The sequence below is a fragment of the Arachis stenosperma genome, chromosome 3, assembly GCF_014773155.1.
Source record: "Arachis stenosperma cultivar V10309 chromosome 3, arast.V10309.gnm1.PFL2, whole genome shotgun sequence".
NCBI classification, from domain to species: Eukaryota; Viridiplantae; Streptophyta; class Magnoliopsida; order Fabales; family Fabaceae; genus Arachis; species Arachis stenosperma.
The window spans coordinates 83,359,331-83,381,828 of record NC_080379.1 but is presented as its reverse complement, the minus strand read 5'-3'; the positions used below and the strand labels follow the sequence as shown (position 1 = coordinate 83,381,828).

Below are 22,498 nucleotides of genomic sequence, written 5' to 3'. Positions count from 1 at the left end.
TTGGGGCATTTTGTCTCCTTTTATTATTTGCTCTTTTTCTTTTCTTTCTCTCTCTCTTTTTTTCTTTTATTTTCTTTTTTATTTTTCTTTTCTTTTATTTTTCTCAATGCATACGATTAAGACATTGAATGCAAGAATATATGCTCAACTATTGTTTTGCATAATTTCACAAGAATACACAACACCCAGTTCTCAAACCAAACGTTTTCAAACCCACTTTTCCCCACACTTAATTCATGAGCACTCTCACTAGTCTAAGCTAACGAAGGATTCAAATTAAGGACATTATTATTTTTCGCTTAGAGTTAGTGATGAGCTAAACTAAAGAACAAAGGGGTAAAATAGGTTCAAAATTGGTGTGCAAGGGATAATGAAAGGTAAGGCCATATGGGTATGTAAGCTTAGTGAAATAAAGCCTCAATCATATAAGTGCATGCATACATCAAACCATGGAAATATAGAATTAAGCAAGACAAAGATCACAATTTTAGAGAGAAAAACACACACCAAAAATAAAATATTGGTTGATAGAATGCAACCAATTCAAATAGGCTCAAAATCTCACAGGTTTTGTGTGTTCGAGCTCTAAACCATGTTCCAAAATAAAATTTCTTCAAACAAGTTCAATAAAAATTTTGATTCAAATTAGTGAAATGCTTTAAAAAGTTTTTTGAAAAAGAAAATATTATTTCAACTAAGTGGTGATAAAATATGCACAAAATCAAACAAATATGCAATCAAACATGCAAATGCAACAATGAACTACAAAGAAAATTAAACAATGGTGTTGAAAAGAAGGTCACTAACCCACGGAAGTCGGTATCGACCTCCCCACACTTAAAGATTGCACCATCCTCGGTGAATGCTGAGATGTGCAAGTGGATGGATAGCTCCAACTGATGCTTTTCTCCAAAGAATGTGCAGATTGACTGGTCGGTCACCCCATATAGAGGTTCTTCCTTTCCCTTCTTCAGTGGCCAGCCTGAAAGAAGAGGAAAAGAAGAAAAGTAACCCAGAAAAAAAGGATAGAAAACAAATAAAATATGGGTGTTAATGCCAAATAATAAGGGTCTTAATTACATGGTAGCTACAACATGCAAGTGAGAAAATAGTAGAAGCAAATGGCATATCAATAGTGTACAAATTGCAACAATGGGGAAGAGTTAGTAGATAATGAAAGACAATATAAATTCATGTCAATACAAAAGGAATACAGGGATCATAAAAGATTGATATTGACAGAAAAATAATATCACCCAATATTGTAAAACAAGTCACTAATCACCAAAATAATACCAGAAAAGATACAACAGTTGAATAAGAAAATTTAACACCAAAGGAAAATTAATAAATTTAGAAAAGAAAATTAAAATATGTACGAAATTAAAATGCAATGAATGAAAGTATGCAAATAAAATGAGGAAAAGAAAATGAGAATGAAGAGGGAGGAGATGAAAGTAGGAAAGGAGGAGGGAAGAATAAGAAAGTAGAAAAGTAGAAGAATGGAGTCTGCGAAGTGACGCGTAAGCGACGGCCACGCGTACGTGAGGGTGTGCAAAAGAAGACGCGACGTGGAAGTGTCGGTCACGCTTTTGCGTCGGTGAGCAAGAATCCAAGTGACACGTAAGCATCGGTCACGCGTACGCGTGACCACTGGTTGTGCTAAATGCACAATACCAGCACCAAGGCAGCACAACCCTCGGCCAAATCACCCATTGACGCTGATTTTCCATCCACGCATACGCATTGCTGACGCTTACGCATGGGTTGGCTAAAATACGGGTGACGCGCATGCGTCACCCACGCGTACGCGTGGGTTGGCTCGTGCGCAAGGCACCCTTCCTGCACCGCTCCCGCGTAACTTTCTGTAAGGTTTAGGGTCGCATGTGACGCGTGCGTGTGGTTCGCACGCACGTGTGGGACGCATTTTTCTCTTTTTTTTATGCAAAATGCAGAATGCAGCATGCAGATGCTAACGCAAACATTATGAATGCCACTAATAAAATTAAAATAAAATAAAATAGGAATAAAATGAACGATTATAGCATGGTGGATTGTCTCCCATCTAGCACTTTTAGTTAAAGTCCTTAAGTTGGACATATGGTGTGCTCCTTGTCATGGTGGCTTGTGCTTGAACTCGTCTTGAAAGTGCCACCAATGCTTGGACTTCCAATAAGTTCCAACATCTCCAAGTAAATTCCCCAAGCTCTGATGGACTTCTTCACAAGCTTTGAGCTCCCAAAATTGATCCTCTTGTTTGCCGGGATCCCAAATCTTTATTCTACATCCATCTTCAAGTTGATCATCATGGTTCCATCCGGGTGGCAAGCACTCTGAATTATCTACGGAGTACCAAACTCTTCTTTTAGATCTAAACAAATTATCACCAGTTGAGCCCTTACATCTATCTCTTGAAGTATCAACCTTGATGAGCCTTGATTTGCAACTCCAACCACTAAACATCCTTCTCTTACGCTTAATGCCACAAAGTCTCCTAAGTTGGCCACCCGTTTCAAGAATACCATATTCAGGTGGAATGGTAAGGCGAATAGAGACAAACCTTTTCCACTCAAATGAAGGAGTAGATGGCAACCTAGGTGGAGAAGTCTCCAACATTCTTGACAAAGTGTACTCAACTCCCGTCCGTCATTTTCTAAGAATTTCCGCTTCCACATCATTCTCAAACTCGATCAGAGAAGAGTTTTTATATTCAAGGAGTTTATTTGCGGATGTAGATTTATCACTAGGAGGACTTGATGCATCATCTTCATCACCAAGGGAACTTACTTCTTGATCTATCCCATCCAAGTCTTCATAAGGAATATGCCATGGAGGAGGTCCACTGGCCTTCTTGACATCAATTTCAATCTTATTGGAGGAGTACTCTATAATTCTAGATTCCCATGGAGGTTCAGCATCTCCTAAATCTTCAACCACTTCTTTCTATGCAACTATTATGGCTTCCTCCACTTGTTCCAATACAAAGCCATGTTCCTCATTACCCACCGGAGTTTCTAGTGTCTCCTTCATGCTATGCTCTTCTTTTGATTCTCCACATGTAGCCATGAGAGTACTTTGAGTGCTTAGATGTTGGGAAGCTAATTGATTTACAACCTCGGTTAAGGCAATCACGAATTCTAGTACTCCCCGTTCCATCTCTCTTTGCCCTTGAAGAAGAACACCAAGAGTGTCATGCATTGAAGGTTGAGGTGGATATGAGGGCTCATTACTTGAGAGGAAAGGCTCATGATAAGAGGGTAGTTCATCATAATAAGAATGTGGTGGTTCATCACTCTCCATCTTTTCCACTTGTTGCACATCACACTTCAATTTCTTGTTCTCAAGTTGAGATTCTTTAGCCATGAAAGCTTTGGGTTCTATTCGGTTTACCGCTCAATCCAATTGACACAGGGTTACTTGAAATTGATCCACTGTTTCCTTGAGATGATCTATTGACTCTTGTTCTACTTGGATATCATAAGTAGGACCATAAGGCTCTTGGATTGATGGATATGGATGTGGTGTATATGGAGGTGGTGGTTCTTGAGAGTAATTGGTTTGAAATTGGGGTGGATTTATGTATGGATCATATGGCTCATAGGGTCGTTGATATGGTGGATAAGGGTTAGGATCATGTGATGGTGTTTGGTAGTAAGGGGCTTGTGAGTATGGTGGTTCAAAACTATGTTGAGGAGGTGGTTCATAAGCATATGGTGGGACTTGTTGGTAACTACAAGGGGATCCACCATATTCATCATCTCGGTACGCTCCCTGGAATGGGTCTTGACCATAGTAATTTGGTGGAGGTTGGTTGCCACGAAAGGGTCCACCATAACTATTGTCTTGGTATGCATCACAGAATGGTTGTTGGTTATAGCGCATTGGAGGGGGTTGTTGCCAAGAGGGTTGATCAAATCCTTATGGCTCCTCCCATCTTTGATTCTTCCAACCTTGATGCCTATTTTCATTATAGTTTCCATTCCTTACAACAATATTGGAACTAAACTTAAAGCCATAGGGGTGAGAATTCATAGTAGCTAATAAAAAATTAAAAACAAAAATAAAAACAAATAAACAAGCAAAAGAAAATATTTACAATAACCAATAATAAGGCACATGTTTGCAATTCCCCGGCAACGGCGCCATTTTGACGAGAAGACTTTTGCCGGTAAAGAATTTCATAAAAATAGTCATGCTGTAAGTATATTTTCTAAACCAATAGAAAATTCTTTCGTACAAGAACTTGGTTGTCACTAAAGCAAACCCAATAAAATTTATAACCGAAGTATTTAAACCTCAAGTCATCTCTCAAGAAATTGCAGGGAAGTATAATTTATTATTGGTTATGGAAAAAATGTATATTTTTGGGTTTTTGAAATAGGGAATAGGAAAAGCATATTGCAAGAAATTAACTTGAATAACTAATAAAACTCTTGGCAAGGTATGAGAACTAGAAATCCTATCCTAGTTATCCTTATCACTGGTGATGAGAATTGTTTATTGCTCCCACTTAGTTAACCTTTACCAAATAAAGGAAAGTCAGGTGGACTAATCAGTTTGATTCCTCAAATTCTAGTAAACTCCTATGGAAAGACTAGCGTTAGAGGGATCTAAACCAAACAGAAAATTCCAATTATCAATCACAAAGGAGTCTGATAACTCGAGTGTTACCAATTACTCAACCAAAGCCAAAAGGGAAAAATCTAAATTATTTATATAAATAAAAGAAAGCAATCATAAATCTGAAATACCTCAAATTATATTAAATAGAAATTCAAATCCTAATATGGAGTTCATAAACCAATATTAACAAACTAAAATAATAGAATAAATAAAAGTAAAAGAGAAATTAAAGTAAAGGAACATTGAACCTGGAATGAAGAAGAAGTAAACCTAACCTTTAAGAGAAATCCTAATCCTAAATCCTAAGAGAGAGGAGAGAGCCACTCTCTCAAGAGACTACATCTAAAACCTAAAAATTGTGAATTATTAGCCTCTGCTTATGAATGAATGGATTCTCCCATTTTATAGTCTCTAATCTGTATTTTCTAGGCCGAGAACTGGGTCAAAAACAGCCTAGAAATCGCTTGGGGCGAAATCTGCCACGCTGGTTTTTCGTCACTGCGATGCTTGCGTGTGAATCACGCGTGTGCGTTGCCTAGATATACGGCCACTATGGTAAATTATATATCATTTCGAAGCCACGGATGTTAGCTTTCCAACGCAACTAGAACCGCCTCATTTGGATCTCTATAGCTCAAGCTATGATAGATTTAGTGCGAGAGGGTCAGGTTGGACAGCTCAGCAATTCCTTCAATTTCTTGTATTCCTTCGACTTTTACATGCTTTCTTTCCATCCTCTAAGCCATTCCTGCCCTGTACAAGTATAGTGCCAAAGAAGCATGTTTTCAATCATAGCACAAAATCAGGAAGGAGAATGTAAAGCCATGCATTTTATATGTACAAGTGTATGAAACATTGATAAAATCCACTCAATTGAACACAAGATAAACCGTAAAATTGCGGTTTATCATGCACCAACAAACATCATAGGCACATAATTGGACCCAAATCATTGGTGTTCAGAGTCTTATAACTTTTGATTTCTTTGATCTTCTCTGATTTTTTTTTTCACTACTCGAAGGAATTGATCGTCAAATTCTCATAATACTTATTCAAAGCTTTGTTTGTGAAGATTTTCCCTCTATTTCCTCAATATTCAATTATCTTAAATTCTTCAAATATAACCACACTGTCTTAAGCACCACCACTTTTGTTTTGAATTTATTCAATTCCCTTTATTAGGATATCGTCCATTACAAAGCACAATCACTGGAGGAAGAGATAAGTTTTAGCACTTAAATAAAGGAAGAGAAAAAGTAAAGTAAATAGAAGCAAAACGATGTAGCGCTTGCAAAAAAAAAAGAAGATAAAGAAAATCATAAACAAGATTGAAAAAAGAAAAGTGAAAACAAATTAAAAGGAAATAGCTAACCACCAGAGAGGATTCATCTTATCTGATATTCACTGTATTCTTTATTTCAGAGGCTCATGGTGTTATCAACACCAAACTTAAAGGCTTACACAAAACTTAGAGTTTAACAAAGCTTTAGGAATAAGTGTAAGTTATATAAAGAAGTATACGTGCACGGAAGAGAAAGAAATAAAATAAATCCTAATTAATGTGGTTTTAGACAAGGAAAGGTGCCTTTGAAAATGCCTGGCTTTGATTTGGGACGCCTAGCATCCCTGAATGGTTGCTCCCCTGGGAGCTTGCCCTGGCTAGACGGGGGGCTTCTGGGAAGCCATGCCAGGCGTGACCTTCCTTGGTGAATGTAGATGCCAGGCGTGTTGCATGGCCGCCAGGCGTCCCTCCCCTTCCCCTTTTTCTCTTTTTTTTTTTAAGGAATACATAAACCATGAAAACATGCATGTAGAGAAGGAGAAGAAGAAGAAGATTAATGCAACTATTGAAAAAAGAAAGAAAGAGAAATATAACTAACCATGGTTGGGTTGCCATCCAATAAGAGTTTATTTAACATCACCAGCTTGACGTTGAGTTTTCTAGGTTGGAGCTTGGGGTGCTTCATAGTACTTTCCTGTACCATCTTCCATTAAACATTCATCTTCCAATAATTCTTTTGCTTCAGAATCTGTATGATACAAGGGGTCTTCAAAGGTACCTTCGTTGACAACTTCTTGGACTAAGGTGTCAATTAAGTCAATTTTCATGCAATTATCTGTTTCCATAATTCTAAAAACCAAATCGGACCGACTAGTTCAACCAGATTAACCGGAAACCGGTCACCAAGTCGGTCCGGATAGGCCTATAAATCGCTTGGAAAAAAATCGATTACAGAACCGGCCAAACCGGTGGTTAACTGATGAACCGATAGAACCGTCTGGTTTTTTGGAGGGTTTCCGGTTCGAATATAAACCCTCCAAAATGACATCTTTTTCTCCGTTAAAAAAATGGAAAAACTGCAAAACTGAACCCTGAATCAATCCAAGACCTTGATGCGTGAGCATCTCCTCTATCTTTTCCTACTAAATTGGCATTTGACAGAGTTTTGGACGAATTTGACAGAGTTTTCACGAAGAAACGAAGCTACAATAGAATATGGACTTGAAGCCAATCTTGGAGAGTCCAAGTTTGGCACTAGAAAGCACCATGATGCCCAATGTCTTCGCGCCACACTCATCACACTCAAGGGGGAATGATAAACCACTATTTTATGGTTTATATTGTATTTAATTGAGTGGTTTTATCAAGCTTTTCACCCACTTATTCATATGATTTGCATGATTTTACAATTCCTTCCTAGTTTAGTTCTATGATTGAAAACATGCTTCTTTGGTCTTAATTTAGCTAATCTTAATCCTCTCTTATTACCATTCGATGCCTTAATCTGTGTGCTAAGTGTTTCAGGCTTCATAGGGCAGGAATGTAATAATGAATGAAGAGGAAGCGTGCAAAACTGGAAGAAACACAAGGAATTGAGGAGATGACCAGCGAGAAGTCACGCGGTCACATGGCTCACACGACTGCGCGAAATGGAAGAAATCAGAGTGACGCGTTCGCGTGCCTGATGCGACCGCGCGGATTGGAAGCTGCACGAACGACGCGAATGTGTGGACGACGCGCATGCGTCGTACGAAAAACGCTGAGTGACGCGATTGCGTGGACGACGCGGCCGTGTGACGTGCGCGATCTACAGAATTACAGAAGTCACTGGCAGAGATTCTGGGCCACATTTCAACCCAGTTTTCGGCCCATAAACACAGATTAAAGTCAGGAAACATGGAGAGATTCAAGAGATGACTTCAGATTCAATCATTACTCACAATTTTAGGTTTTAGATGTAGTTTTTAGAGAGAGAGGTTCTCTCCTCTCTCTTAGGATTTAGGATTAGGATTTCTATTAGGATTAGGATTGTTTCTTCATACCAGGTTCAATAATTTATGTTTCTCTTCTATTTTTGTTTACTCTGAAGCTTTTATTTGTATTTGATTTATGTTGCCCAATTGGCTTATGAACTGTCCATGTTAGAATTGACATCTCCATTCAATATAATTTAAGGTATTCCAGATATTTATGATTTTAATTTAGCTTTCCATATTCTTATTTCTGGTTAGGTAATTGGTAACACTTGAGTTGTCAAACTCAGCAGTGATTGAAATGGGCAGATTCTAATTGATCTAGATCGCTCTAAAGCTAGTCTTCCCATAGGGATTGACTAGGACTTGAGGATTAAGCTAATTAGTCCACTTGACCTCCCTTTGTTTAATAAAGGATAACTAAGTGGGATTAAAACCAAATTCTTATCACACCTGATAAGGATAACTAGGATAGGAATTCTGATTCTAATACCTTGCCAAGAGTTTATTTTATCATTACTATTTTATTTTTCTTGTCGTTTAATATACTTGTTCCTTACTTTCAAAACCCCCAATTTACAAGACTCATAACAAATAATAAGAACATACCTCCCTGTAATTCCTTGAGAAGACGACCCGAGGTTTAAATACTTCGGTTATCAATTTTATCAGGGGTTTGTTACTAGTGATAACCAAAACGTTTGTAAGAAAGAACTTTTGTTGGTTTAGAAGCCCTACCACGCGAACGTGTGCCCCACGCGTTCGCGTCATTTTTCGAAATATGGCCATTCACGCGATCGCGTCACCCACGCGAAGGCGTTACCCCAGATTTTTGGCAAAAATGCATTTAAACAGAGAGTTGTGCGTACGCGAGGCTGCTCTCACGCCACTAGCACAAATCGAGTCACACGTCCGCATGCCCCACGCGTCCGCGTCACTTGAATTTCTCACAGCCCACGCGATCGCGTGCACCACGCATCCGCGTCACATGCGACACACAAATTATCCAAACCAACGCCAATTAGCTTATCTTTTCTTTTCTAAATCCTAATTTCTTCTATCTTTTCTTCTTTCTTCCTCCTTTCTTCCTTTCTTCTTCTTTTTCCATTGGTGTTAAAATTCTCTTCTTCAACTACTGCATCTTTTCTTGAATTATTCTAGTGCTTCATGACTTGTTTTATTCTGATTGGGTATTATTCAAAAGTCAATGCTAATTTTTATAATACTGATATTCCTTTTGCATTGATATGTACTTACACTATCTTGCATTACCCACACTCTCTTTCCTGTTGTTGCAACTTTTGCACTATTGATATGCCAATTGCTTCCACTATTTTCTCACTTGCATGTTGTAGCTACCATGTAATTGAGACCTTTATTATTTGGCATTAACACCCATATTTTATTTATGCTCTTATCTTTATTTCTGGGTTACTTTTCTTCCTTTTCCTCTTCTTTCAGGATGGCCATCGAGAGGGGACAGGAAGAACCTCTATATGGGGAGACAGGCGAGTCAATCTACATAATCTGTAGAGAAAAGGCATCAGTTGGAGCAGCCCGTCCACCTGCACATCTTCGCATGCACCGAGGACGGTGCAATCTTTAAGTGTGCGGAGGTCGATACCGATCTCCACGGGTTAGTTAGTCCCTTCTCAACACCAATTTTTGTTTTTCATTGTTGCATTTGCCTGTTTGATTGCATGTCTATCTAATTTTATGCATATATTACCATTATTTGGTTGAAGTAACATTTTTTTTCAAGAAAATTTTTATAGCATTTCACTAATTTGTATTAAGAACTTTTTGAAAAACTTGTTTGAAGAAATATTATTTTGGAACAAGATTTAGAGCTCGAACACACAAAACCAGTAAAATTTTGAGCCTACTTGATTAGTTGCATATTACCAACCAATATTTTATTTTTGGTTGATGAGCGGATAATTTATACGCTTTTTGGCATTATTTTTAGTATGTTTTTAGTATGTTTTAGTTAGTTTTTAGTATATTTTTATTAGTTTTTAGTTAAAATTCACTTTTCTGGACTTTACTATGAGTTTGTGTGTTTTTCTGTGATTTCATGTATTTTCTGGCTAAAATTGAGGGACTTGAGCAAAAATCTGATTCAGAGGCTGAAAAGGACTGCAGATGCTGTTGGATTCTGACCTCCCTGCACTCGAAGTGGATTTTTTGGAGCTACAGAAGCCCAATTGGCGCGCTCTTAACTGCGTTGGAAAGTAGACATCCTGGGCTTTCCAGCAATATATAATAGTTCATACTTTGCCCGAGATTTGATGGCCCAAACCGGCGTTCCAAATCAGCTCAAAACTGCCCGGCGTTAAACGCCGGAACTAGCACAAGAATGGGAGTTAAACGCCCAAACTGGCATAAAAGCTGGCGTTTAACTCCAAGAAAAGTCTCTACACATGAAGGCTTCAATGCTCAGCCCAAGCACACACCAAGTGGGCCCGGAAGTGGATTTTTATGTCATGTACTCATTTCTGTAAACCCTAGGCTACTAGTTCTCTACAAATAGGACCTTTTACTATTGTATTTTAATCTTTTGATCACTTTAGATCTTAGGATCATCTTTGGATGTCTAGTTCTTAGATCATTGGGAGGCTGGCCATTCGGCCATGCCAGAACCTTGTTCTTATGTATTTTCAACGGTGGAGTTTCTACACACCATAGATTAAGGTGTGGAGCTCTGCGGTACCTCAAGTATTAATGCAATTACTATTGTTCTTCTATTCAATTCAGCTTGTTCTTGTTCTAAGATATCACTTGTTCCTCAACTTGATGAATGTGATGATCCGTGACACTCATCATCATTCTCACCTATGAACGTGTGCCTGACAACCACCTCCGTTCTACCTTAGATTGAGTGGATATCTCTTGGATCCTTTAATCGGAATCTTCGTGGTATAAGCTAGAATTGATGGCGGCATTCAACAGAATCCGGAAGGTCTAAACCTTGTCTGTCGTATTCTGAGTAGGATTCAACGATTGAATGACTGTGACGAGCTTCAAACTCCTGAAGGCTGGGCGTTAGTGACAAATGCAAAAGAATCACTGGATTCTATTCCAACCTGATTGAGAACCGACAGATGATTAGCCGTGCTGTGACAGAGCGAGTTGAACATTTTCACTGAGAGGACGGGACTGTAGCCACTGACAACAGTGATGCCCAACATACAGCTTGCCATGGAAAGGAGTAAGAAGGATTGGATGAAGACAGTAGGAAAGCAGAGAGACGGAAGGGACAAAGCATCTCCATTCGCTTATCTGAAATTCTCACCAATGAATTACATAAGTATCTCTATCTTTATGCTTTATTCATATATCATTCATAACCATTTGAATCTGCCTGACTGAGATTTACAAGGTGACCATAGCTTGCTTCATACCAATAATCTCCGTGGGATCGACCCTTACTCACGTAAGGTTTATTACTTGGACGACCCAGTGCACTTGCTGGTTAGTTGTGCGAAGTGGTGAAATTATGTTTAGACCATGGTATTGAGCACCAAGTTTTTGGAGCCATTACCGGGGACTGTTTGAGTTGTGAAAAGAATGAATCACAATTTCGTGCACCAAGTTTTTGGCGCCGTTGCCGGGGATTGTTGAGTTTGGACAACTGAAGGTTCATCTTGTTGCTTAGATTAGGTATTTTTCTTCAGAGTTCTTAAGAATGAATTCTAGTGTTTCAAGGTGATGTTCTTATCATCACCAAAGCTGATTGATTCTCATCAATTTAGCTCTTGAATGCAATGTCCTGCTGAAGCTTGGCTAGCCATGTCTAATTTCTTTAGACTAAAGCTTTAGACTAACATTGCATGATTCCTGGAATTCTTGATGTACGGAAAATGATCCGACACAAAACTCACCGGCAAGTGTACCGGGTCGCATCAAGTAATAATAACTCACATGAGTGAGGTCGATCCCACAAGGATTGAAGGATTGAGCAATTTTAGTTTAGTGGTTGGTTTAGTCAAGTGAATCAAGTATTGGTTGAGTGATTTGTGTTTTAACAGAAGCTAAATTGCTTGGAATGTAAAGGGGGAAGGGAAAATTTGCAGTAAATTAAAGAACAGGAAAGTAAACTTGCAGAATCTTAAAGAACAAGAAAGTAAATGACTGAAACTTAAAGTGCAAGAAATGTAAATTGCAGTAACTTAAATTGCAAGGAATATAAATTGCTTGAATGTAAAAGGGATTTGAGGGTAGGGATTTCAAAATTTAAGCAAGAGAATGTGAATTGCAACAATCAATAGAGCAGGAATTGAATTAGAAACAATTATGATTCAAACAGTAAGGAAATAAAGTGCAGCAGAGGTTCACAGAAGAACCAAAAGTAAATTGGGATCTCAGGTCTCCAGAGACTAGGTAGCAAAGCCTAGATCTCAATTGCCTTCCCAGATCAAAGTTCACAAAGCAATGAACAAGAAATTGAAGAAGAAGCAGTAAAGGAAATTGAAATTGAATTTAATTGTGCAGAAAGGAATTAAAGAGATTTTGAATGGAGGTTGAGACAGAATTTCCTCAACTCTTCACACCCAAAACTCAAAACAAGAAAATTAAAAGTGCTCTAGCAAGAACGAGGAAGAAGAGAGATCAATTCTCCTCCCCAATTCTCTGAAATCTCAGTGAAGTCACCAAGAGAAGTTACAGAATTCAAAGTTCCAAAGGAAGTATGAAATTCAAAAATCAAGTAAAAGGTAAATGTCAAAAGTTCAAAAGTGAAAGTAAAGGTCCTAATTACCTCAAACTAACTCCTATTTATACACTTTCTATTCTTGAATCTTGGGATTTGGATGGGCTTTTGATTTGGTGAAGAATTGAATTAAATTGGATTTTTAATTCAATTTTTGGCCCATGAGAAGTTGCTTCCAGGAGGCTGCCCTGCCCTTGTGGAGGGCAGGGCAAGATTTGGTGTTTGGTGCGTTGTTGGTGCGGTGTGGTGCAGGCTTGGTGCGCAGAATGCTACCCTGCCCTCGCAGAGGGCAGGGCAGGAAAAATTGGTGCGCCAGAATCGTGCCTTGGTGCTGCCAGAATCGTGCCACAACAAAATGCTGCCCTGCCCTCGCGGAGGGCAGGGCAGTGTTCCCACTTTGACGTCCCGCGTTCGAGACATGGCTGGAACGCACGCTACTCATTTCCCTTGGCTTTCTTGGCACCGTAATGGAGCCTAGTTCCTTGCTTCCTCATGGTCTCGTGTTCAACTCTTGTGGCAAGCATTATAGGCATTTTCCTTTGATTTTCTTCCCTTGGTGAGCCCGATACTGCCCTTGAGGAGGGCAGGGCAACATTTTGTTCTTCTTGATTCCAAGGCACAAATTTGTGCTCTGCCCTTGTAGTGGGCAGGGCAGAGTTGCCTTTTATGCTTTGGTGCCTTATGTTGCCCTCCTAGAGGGCAGTGTGCCCTTGTGGAGGGCAATGCTTGCCTCCCCTCTTTACATGCGGCACACTTCACCTTCCTTTGACCACGTTTTCTTCTCCTTTAATCACGTTTTCTTAGGCCACGCTTTTCCCTTTTATTCTTTTCTTCACCTACATTAAACCAAAACAACCACTCCAAGTATCACTAAATTCAAGAGGCTTATAAATCACTTAAAATTCAATTAAAATTAGCTTAAACCTCATGATTTAACATTAATTTCATGGTGGTTGTTTGATTTAAAGAAGTTATGCATTTTCACTCCAAATCACTTACTTAGGATGCAAGAAAGTGTATAAATGCTAATAAAACAAGTGAAATTAGCTTGAAAAATGGGTATATGATGACTTGTCATCACAACACCAAACTTAAGTCTTGCTTGTCCCCAAGCAAGCCTTAAAACTAAGAGAAATTGAAATGAATAAGAAAAGACATATATCCTTATTAGGCATATAGCAGAACTTGATCTATGGTGTCTTTATGCAGACAATGATAACTCAAGTTATTGTTTGCTGTTACATAGTATACATTTTTCATCAAAGGCTTGCTAAACTTGCTATTATAAGACTCACTTATTTAATTTCTCCCTTGCTAACTTTTCTTTCTTATAATGCTTAACAAGCTTATTCTTTTGGAGGTTTGGTGTCTAATGTTGCAGTAGTAGCCTTTGGCTTTATTGTTTCTTCCTTTTACTCAACATCTTTCCACCACAGACACATGGCTCACTAATTCTTCCTAGGATCATTGATGCCCAGCATCTCTTTGGATAACTAAATGTTCTGTAGCTAAGTTGCTCTTTATTGTGGACTTTCAATTGGCCATCCCAAATCAGTTGATCCAAGTGACCGGGTTTTAAAATACCCCTCAGAATTTACTCATCCAAGCATATCTTAGTACAAGAACACCACAGGCATATGTCCTAGGGTCCAAGCTATTGGTGTCCAACCTTTATTCTTTGTTTTTCTTGCCACTTTGGCTTTTTCTTCTTCCTTTTCTTTCTTATTTTTGTTTTTGTTCTCAATGGCTTTTTATTTATTGATGAGGATCTTGATAACAGCAAGCTAACTCACACTTGAATGAGAATGAGATTATGCAACAATTATTTCATGAGTCATGCATTTAATCAAACATATATACCACCATTAACTTCCATTCTACTTATGCAACATTGGATATTTACTTTTCAATTCAAATCAAATCTCTTTTATTCAAGCATATGGGAAACAAAACAAAATTAAGGCTAAGTGATGAATGACAAGCATTATACAGATCACTCATAATCAAACAATTTCACTTGCAACTAGATAAACACTTTAGCAGGATATATAATGGTTTCCATGTTTAAAATAATACACAGCAGCAAGGATTAAGTTTGGATACAACCTTTGAAGTTGCAGCCCTTTGATTTTTCCTTCTGTTGTGTTCTCTTTGAGTTAGGATGCACAATATCTTCAATTATTAACTCATGTCCTGCCTAATTCTCAAAGTTGCTTGCTTCTCAAGCCCTTAAGTGTATGGTTAGTATGCATAAATTGAGTGTGGCTCTTGGATTTGTGTTGGTGTGTGAACACCAAACTTAATTGTTTGCCATTATCTCAGATGCAACAAGTTAACCATATTTGAAACCCTGTGTCCTTGCTAAAGGTTATGAAATCAAGGCTAGAAAGCAGTTAAATAGTTGAACAATTTGTCTGATTGCTTTGAGCTAGCACTATGCAAGAGGTGAGAATGTGTTTTTAAATGAGATTTTTGGTGGAACACCAAACTTAGAATCCTTCATTCTCCCTTAAATTGTTTTGGTGTGCAACACCAAACTTAGCTTCTTGCAATACATACCAATTATTCAACATTTTTATTGAAAAAGCTATGAAAAGAAAACTACCTCAGGTTGGGTTGCCTCCCAACAAGCGCTCTTTTATTGTCACTAGCTTGACATTGGACTCCCTTTAGGGTGGTTGATGTTGGTGATGTCTCAACTTGTCACCTCTCACTGTAAGCTTTCTCTGTGTGCCTTGATGCTCAATTTCAATGTGCTCAAGAGAGAGTACTTGGTTGACAGTGTAATAATCCTTTGCTCCTAGCTGTTGATACACTAGTTGCACCTTGTCACCTTTGGCAAATCCTTCTGTTGGGATTTTCTTATTCTTCCACCCTTTGTAAGCCCTTTTCTTGTTTTTCTTGTTTTTCTTCCTTGTTGATATGCTTCCTTTGACATTGACTTGAGTTGTGATACCTTCCTTTTTGTTTATTATCCCAGCTTCTTTTTGAATTCCTTTTTCTTCTTGTAGATGCTTGTTTTCCTGTTCTACTGCCTTGTTGGTTATTTGCTTTGGAAGGAAGTCACCACTTGTCTTGCTTGTTTCTTCATTCCTTTGTAATTCTGGGAAGACTTTCAAGGTGATGCTCTCCTCATGCATTCTGAGAGTTAGCTCTCCTTGCTCTATATCCACAATGGCTCTAGCAGTGGCCAAAAATGGTCGACCAAGTATTATGGAGTCATTTCCATTTTCTGAAGAATCCAAGATCACAAAATCTGCCGGATAGATGAACTTGTCAACCTTAACTAAAAGGTTCTCAATCAGCCCTTTAGGATATACTACTGATTTATCCACCAACTCCAAGGATATTTGTATTGGTTTCACCTCCTCTATGCCAAGCTTCTTTACCAAAGAAGATGGGATTAGATTTATGCTTGCTCCTAAGTCACACATCCCCTTGTTGATGAATAGGTTTCCAATAGTGCAGGGTAGGAAGAAACCTCCAGGATCTTCAAGCTTGGGAGGGAGTCCCTTTCTGATGAGTGCACTGCATTCTTCACTAAGCATTACAGTCTCCCTCTCATTCCAACTTCTCTTCTTGTTGATGAGCTCCTTTAGAAACTTGGCATACAGAGGCGTTTGCTCTAATGCCTCAGCCAAAGGTATGTTGATTTCCAGCTTCTTGAAAGTCTCAAGAAATTTGTGAAAGTGCTGATCCTTTGTCTCTTTGTAGAATCTTTGTGGATAAGGTAGTGGTGATGTTAAGCTCTTCTCCCCTTGAAGTTGTCTTGCAATTGGCTCTTCCATGATCTGCTTTCCCTTCTTCAGATTTTGTGGTTGGTTGTTTTCTTCTGTGAGTTCTTCTGGGACATTCTTGGTTGTCATGTCCTTGTTGATGGCTTCAGCATTCTTTGTTGGCTCATTGTCATTCTCCATAAGTTTCTTGGTTGCTCCTTAGTTACCATCCATTAACATCTTTCCACTTCTTAGTTGCACGACCTTGCATTCTTCCTTTGGGTTAGGAATGGTATCACTTGGTAGTGAGCTTGATGGTTTTTCAACAGAAATTTGTTTGGAGAGTTGACCAATCTGCCTCTCTAGGTTCTTCATGGAAGCTTCTTGGTTCTTTGTTGTCAATTCTTGGTTCTTCATCATTTTCTCCATGAGCAACTCTAGATTAGTGATCCTCTGGGAGTCTTATGAGATTGGTTGATTTTGGGGTGTTGATGGATGATGGTAAGTGCTTTGGTTAGTTGGGTGGTTATTGGGTAGGTGATGGTTAGAATTGGGGTAGTTATTTTGTGGTTTTCTGTATGTATTTTGGTTAGTGTTTGGCTGGGTGTTGTGGTTTGTGTTTTTCCAATTGTTCTGATTTGAGTTTCTTTGCCATGGTTGTTGGTTTTGATTGTGGTTGTCTCCCCATCTGAGGTTGGGATGGTTCTTCCAAGATGGATTGTAGGTATCACCATAGACTTCATTTGTTCCAGGATTTTGATTGTGCATGTATTGGACTTGCTCTTGCTGTTGCTCCTCTTGAGTTTCTTCACTTTGCACCCATGTGGTTGATGGTTGGCTTGTGGTGCTCACTGCTGCCACTTGCAGGCCATCAATTCTTTTGGCCATTTGCTCAAACTGTTGTTGAATCTGCTGCTGCATCATCTTGTTCTGAGCTAAAATTGAATCCACCCCTTCTAACTCCATTACTCCTCTTCTCTGTGATGGTTGGCGTTGTCTTTGATGAGCAAAGAAATATTGGTTGTTGGCCACCATATCAATGAGGTTTTGAGCTTCCTCTGTGGTTTTCATGAGTTGTAATGAGCCTCCAGCTGAGTGATCAAGTGCTTCTTGAGCCTTTAGAGTAAGTCCTTCATAGAAGTTTTGCAACTTATCCCATTCAGTAAACATCTCTGGTGGACACTTTCTCAATAGAGCTTTATATCTTTCCCATGCTTCATATAAATTCTCAGCCTCCATTTGAGTGAATGTCTGCACCTCAGTCTTCAATCTTATGATTCTTTGAGGGGGGTAAAATTTAGCAAGAAACTTGCTCACCAAATCATCCCAAGTGTTGATGCTTTCCTTTGGGAACGTTTCTAGCCATTGAGTGGCTTTGTCTCTGAGAGAAAATGGAAAGAGCAACAACTTGTAACTGTCAGGAGGCACACCATTGGTTTTAACAGTATCACAAATCCTCAAGAAGGTGGATAAGTGTTGATTTGGGTCCTCCAATGGTCCTCCTCCAAAAGAACAGTTGTTTTGAACCAAAGTGATGAGTTGTGGCTTTAATTCAAAGTTGTTTACATTGACATTGGGGGGAAGAATGCTACTCCCACAGTGTCTAGCATTTGCAAATGTATAGGAAGCCAGTACTCTTCTTTGTTGTTGATTATTATTGGCTCCTCCTTCTGGTTGATTGGGATTTGATGGATCTCCTTCCATTTCTTGGAACTCCTCCTCAGATTCTTCCTCTCCAATAACGTTCTTTCCTCTTTCAGCCCTTCTTATTCTTCGAAGAGTTCTTTGGTCAATTTCAGAGAGGACAGGGGAAGATCTTCCTGTACCTGACATACAAACACACAACAATAAACACACAGAATCAGAAAATCAATAAAACTTCAATCTATTGCTAGAATGAGGTTTTAGTTAGTTTAAACAAAAATTCAAACAGTTAGTGTGTTAGAGAAACAGAAAAGAAAAAGTGCTTAATCTAGACCTCCACTTCACTTAATCATTGTCAATCTATTTCAATCCCCGGCAACGGCGCCAAAAACTTGATGTGCGGAAAACGATCCGACACAAAACTCACCGGCAAGTGTACCGGGTCGCATCAAGTAATAATAACTCACATGAGTGAGGTCGATCCCACAGGGATTGAAGGATTGAGCAATTTTAGTTTAGTGGTTGGTTTAGTCAAGCGAATCAAGTATTGGTTGAGTGATTTGTGTTTTAACAGAAGCTAAATTGCTTGGAATGTAAAGGGGGAAGGGAAAATTTGCAGTAAATTAAAGAACAGGAAAGTAAACTTGCAGAATCTTAAAGAACAAGAAAGTAAATGACTGAAACTTAAAGTGCAAGAAATGTAAATTGCAGTAACTTAAATTGCAAGGAATATAAATTGCTTGAATGTAAAAGGGATTTGAGGGTAGGGATTTCAGAATTTAAGCAAGAGAATGTGAATTGCAACAATCAATAGAGTAGGAATTGAATTAGAAACAATTATGATTCAAACAGTAAGGAAATAAAGTGCAGCAGAGGTTCACAGAAGAACCAAAAGTAAATTGGGATCTCAGGTCTCCAGAGACTAGGTAGCAAAGCCTAGATCTCAATTGCCTTCCCAGATCCAAGTTCACAAAGCAATGGACAAGAAATTGAAGAAGAAGCAGTAAAGGAAATTGAAATTGAATTTAATTGTGCAGAAAGGAATTAAAGAGATTTTGAATGGAGGTTGAGACAGAATTTCCTCAACTCTTCACACCCAAAACTCAAAACAAGAAAATTAAAAGTGCTCTAGCAAGAACGAGGAAGAAGAGAGATCAATTCTCCTCCCTAATTCTCTGAAATCTCAGTGAAGTCACCAAGAGAAGTTGCAGAATTCAAAGCTCTAAAGGAAGTATGAAATTCAAAAATCAAGTAAAAGGTAAATGTCAAAAGTTCAAAAGTGAAAGTAAAGGTCCTAATTACCTCAAACTAACTCCTATTTATACACTTTCTATTCTTAGATCTTGGGATTTGGATGGGCTTTTGATTTGGTGAAGAATTGAATTAAATTGGATTTTTAATTCAATTTTTGGCCCATGAGAAGTTGCTTCCAGGAGGCTGCCCTGCCCTTGCGGAGGGCAGGGCAGGATTTGGTGTTTGGTGCGTTGTTGGTGCGGCGTGGTGCAGGCTTGGTGCGCAGAATGCTGCCCTGCCCTCGCGGAGGGCAGGGCAGGAAAAATTGGTGCGCCAGAATCGTGCCTTGGTGCTGCCAGAATCGTGCCACAACAAAATGCTGCCCTGCCCTCGCGGAGGGCAGGGCAGTGTTCCCACTTTGACGTCCCGCGTTCGAGACATGGCTGGAACGCACGCTACTCATTTCCCTTGGCTTTCTTGGCACCGTAATGGAGCCTAGTTCCTTGCTTCCTCATGGTCCCGTGTTCAACTCTTGTGGCAAGCATTATAGGCATTTTCCTTTGATTTTCTTCCCTTGGTGAGCCCGATACTGCCCTTGAGGAGGGCAGGGCAACATTTTGTTCTTCTTGATTCCAAGGCACAAATTTGTGCTCTGCCCTTGTAGTGGGCAGGGCAGAGTTGCCTTTTATGCTTTGGTGCCTTATGTTGCCCTCCTAGAGGGCAGTGTGCCCTTGTGGAGGGCAATGCTTGCCTCCCCTCTTTACATGCGGCACACTTCACCTTCCTTTGATCACGTTTTCTTCTCCTTTAGTCACGTTTTCTTAGGCCACGCTTTTCCCTTTTATTCTTTTCTTCACCTACATTAAACCAAAACAACCACTCCAAGTATCACTAAATTCAAGAGGCTTATAAATCACTTAAAATTCAATTAAAATTAGCTTAAACCTCATGATTTAACATTAATTTCATGGTGGTTGTTTGATTTAAAGAAGTTATGCATTTTCACTCCAAATCACTTACTTAGGATGCAAGAAAGTGTATAAATGCTAATAAAACAAGTGAAATTAGCTTGAAAAATGGGTATATGATGACTTGTCATCAATTCTCATTAAGAATTTTGATATATTTATTTTCTTTTCCACTTAATTTTCGAAAAATCCTAAAAAAATTACAAAATCATAAAAAAACCAAAAATTTTGTATGTTTCTTGCTTGAGTCTAGTGTCTCATGTTAAGTTTGGTGTCAATTGCATGTTTCTATTCTTCTTGCATTCAATCATGTGTCTTAAGTGATCTTCAAGATGTTCTTGATGATTTCCTTGCTCTGATCTTTAAATTCTCTTGTCTTGAGTGTTTTGTTGTTTCTCATGTGCATTCTCAATTTGTTAGTGTCAATAGTATACAAACTTCTAAGTTTGGTGTCTTGCATGCATTGTTATTTGATTTTAGTTGCATTTTGATTATTACTCATTATTAAAAATCCAAAAAAATTTTTAATTTGTGTCTTTTCAAGTCAATAATACAGAGAATTGAAGATTCAGAACATACAGCAGAGGAATTACACAGAAAAAGCTGGGCGTTCAAAATGCCCAGTGAAGAAGGAAAACTGGCGTTTAAACGCCAACCAAGGTGCATGGTTGGGTGTTTAACGCCCAAAAGGGTAGTGTTTTGGGCGTTAAACGCCAGAATGTATACCATTCTAGGCGTTTAACGCCAGGATGGCACAAGAGGGAAGATTTTGTTTTCAATTCAAATTTTTTCAAGTTTTCAAATTTTTTTCAAAATCAAATCTTTTTCAAATCATATCTTTTCAATCATATATTTTCAAAATCAATTTCTTTCTATTTTCAAAAATACTTGCTATCAATTAATGATTTGATTCAACATCTCAGAACATGTTGCCTTTTCTGTTGAGAAAGGTTTAATGTCTGAATCATATCTTTCTTGTTAGCCAAGTCATTAGTTTTCAAAATCAAATCTTTTTTTTAAATTGTTTTTCAAATCATATCTTTTCAATCATATCTTTTTAAAACTATATCTTTTCAATCATATCTCTTTAATCACATCTTTTTCAAAATAATTTTCAATCATATCTTTTTGATTTATAATTTCAAAATCTTTTTCAAAAATCACTTGATTTCTTTTCCACTCTTAGTTTTCAAAAATCAATTAGTTTTTTTTAACATGTTTTTAAAATCTTTTACTTAATTTTCGAAAATTTCTTCCCCTCTTCTCACATCCTTCTATTTATGGACTAACACTCCTCCTCAATGCACAATTCGAACTCTGTCTTTGGTGATAAGTTCGAATTCTTCTACCTCCTTCTTCTATTTTTCTTTTCCTCTGACACCTCAAGGAATCTCTATACTGTGATATAGAGGATTTCATATTTTCTTGTTTTCTTCTCTCTCATATGAGCAGAAGCAAAGACAAAAGCATTCTTGTTGAGGCTGACCCTGAACCTGAAAGGACCTTGAAGAGAAAGCTAAGAGAAGCTAAAGCACAACTCTCTATAGAGGATCTAACAGAAATCTTCAAAGAAGAAGAACCCATGGCAGCCGAAAACAACAACAATGCCAATAATGCAAAGAAGGTGCTGGGTGACTTTACTGCACCTACTCCCGACTTCTATGGGAGAAGCATCTCTATCCCTGCCATTGGAGCAAACAACTTTGAGCTTAAGCCTCAATTAGTTTCTCTAATGCAACAGAATTGCAAATTTCATGGACTTCCATTGGAAGATCCTCATCAGTTTTTAGCTGAATTCTTGCAAATATGTGACACTGTCAAGACCAATGGGGTTGACCCTGAGGTCTACAGACTTATGCTATTCCCTTTTGCTGTAAGAGACAAAGCTAGGATATGGTTGGACTCACAACCTAAAGAAAGCCTGAACTCTTGGGAAAAGCTAGTCAATGCCTTCTTAGCAAAGTTCTTTCCACCTCAAAAATTGAGTAAGCTTAGAGTGGAAGTCCAAACCTTTAGACAGAAGAAAGGTGAATCCCTCTATGAAGCTTGGGAAAGATACAAACAATTGATCAGAAAGTGTCCCTCTGACATGCTTTCTGAATGGAGCATCATAGGTATCTTCTATGATGGTCTGTCTGAACTGTCCAAGATGTCATTAGACAGCTCTGCTGGAGGATCTCTTCATCTGAAGAAGATGCCTGTAGAAGCTCAAGAACTCATTGAAATGGTTACAAATAACCAATTCATGCACACTTCTGAAAGGAATCCTGTGAACAATGGGAAAAATCAGAAGAAAGGAGTTCTTGAGATTGATACTCTGAATGCCATATTAGCTCAGAACAAAATAT

At 38.5% G+C, this 22,498-nt stretch overlaps 1 non-coding gene across 1 annotated transcript; it reads right to left on the bottom strand.

Annotated features, from left to right (window-relative positions):
- Positions 1–22,137: 22,137 nt before the first annotated feature.
- On the bottom strand, positions 22,138–22,245 carry LOC130972284 (small nucleolar RNA R71). The gene has a single exon (XR_009083473.1). It is a non-coding gene; the product is annotated as a small nucleolar RNA R71 (small nucleolar RNA).
- Between the last annotated feature and the right edge of the window lie 253 nt (positions 22,246–22,498).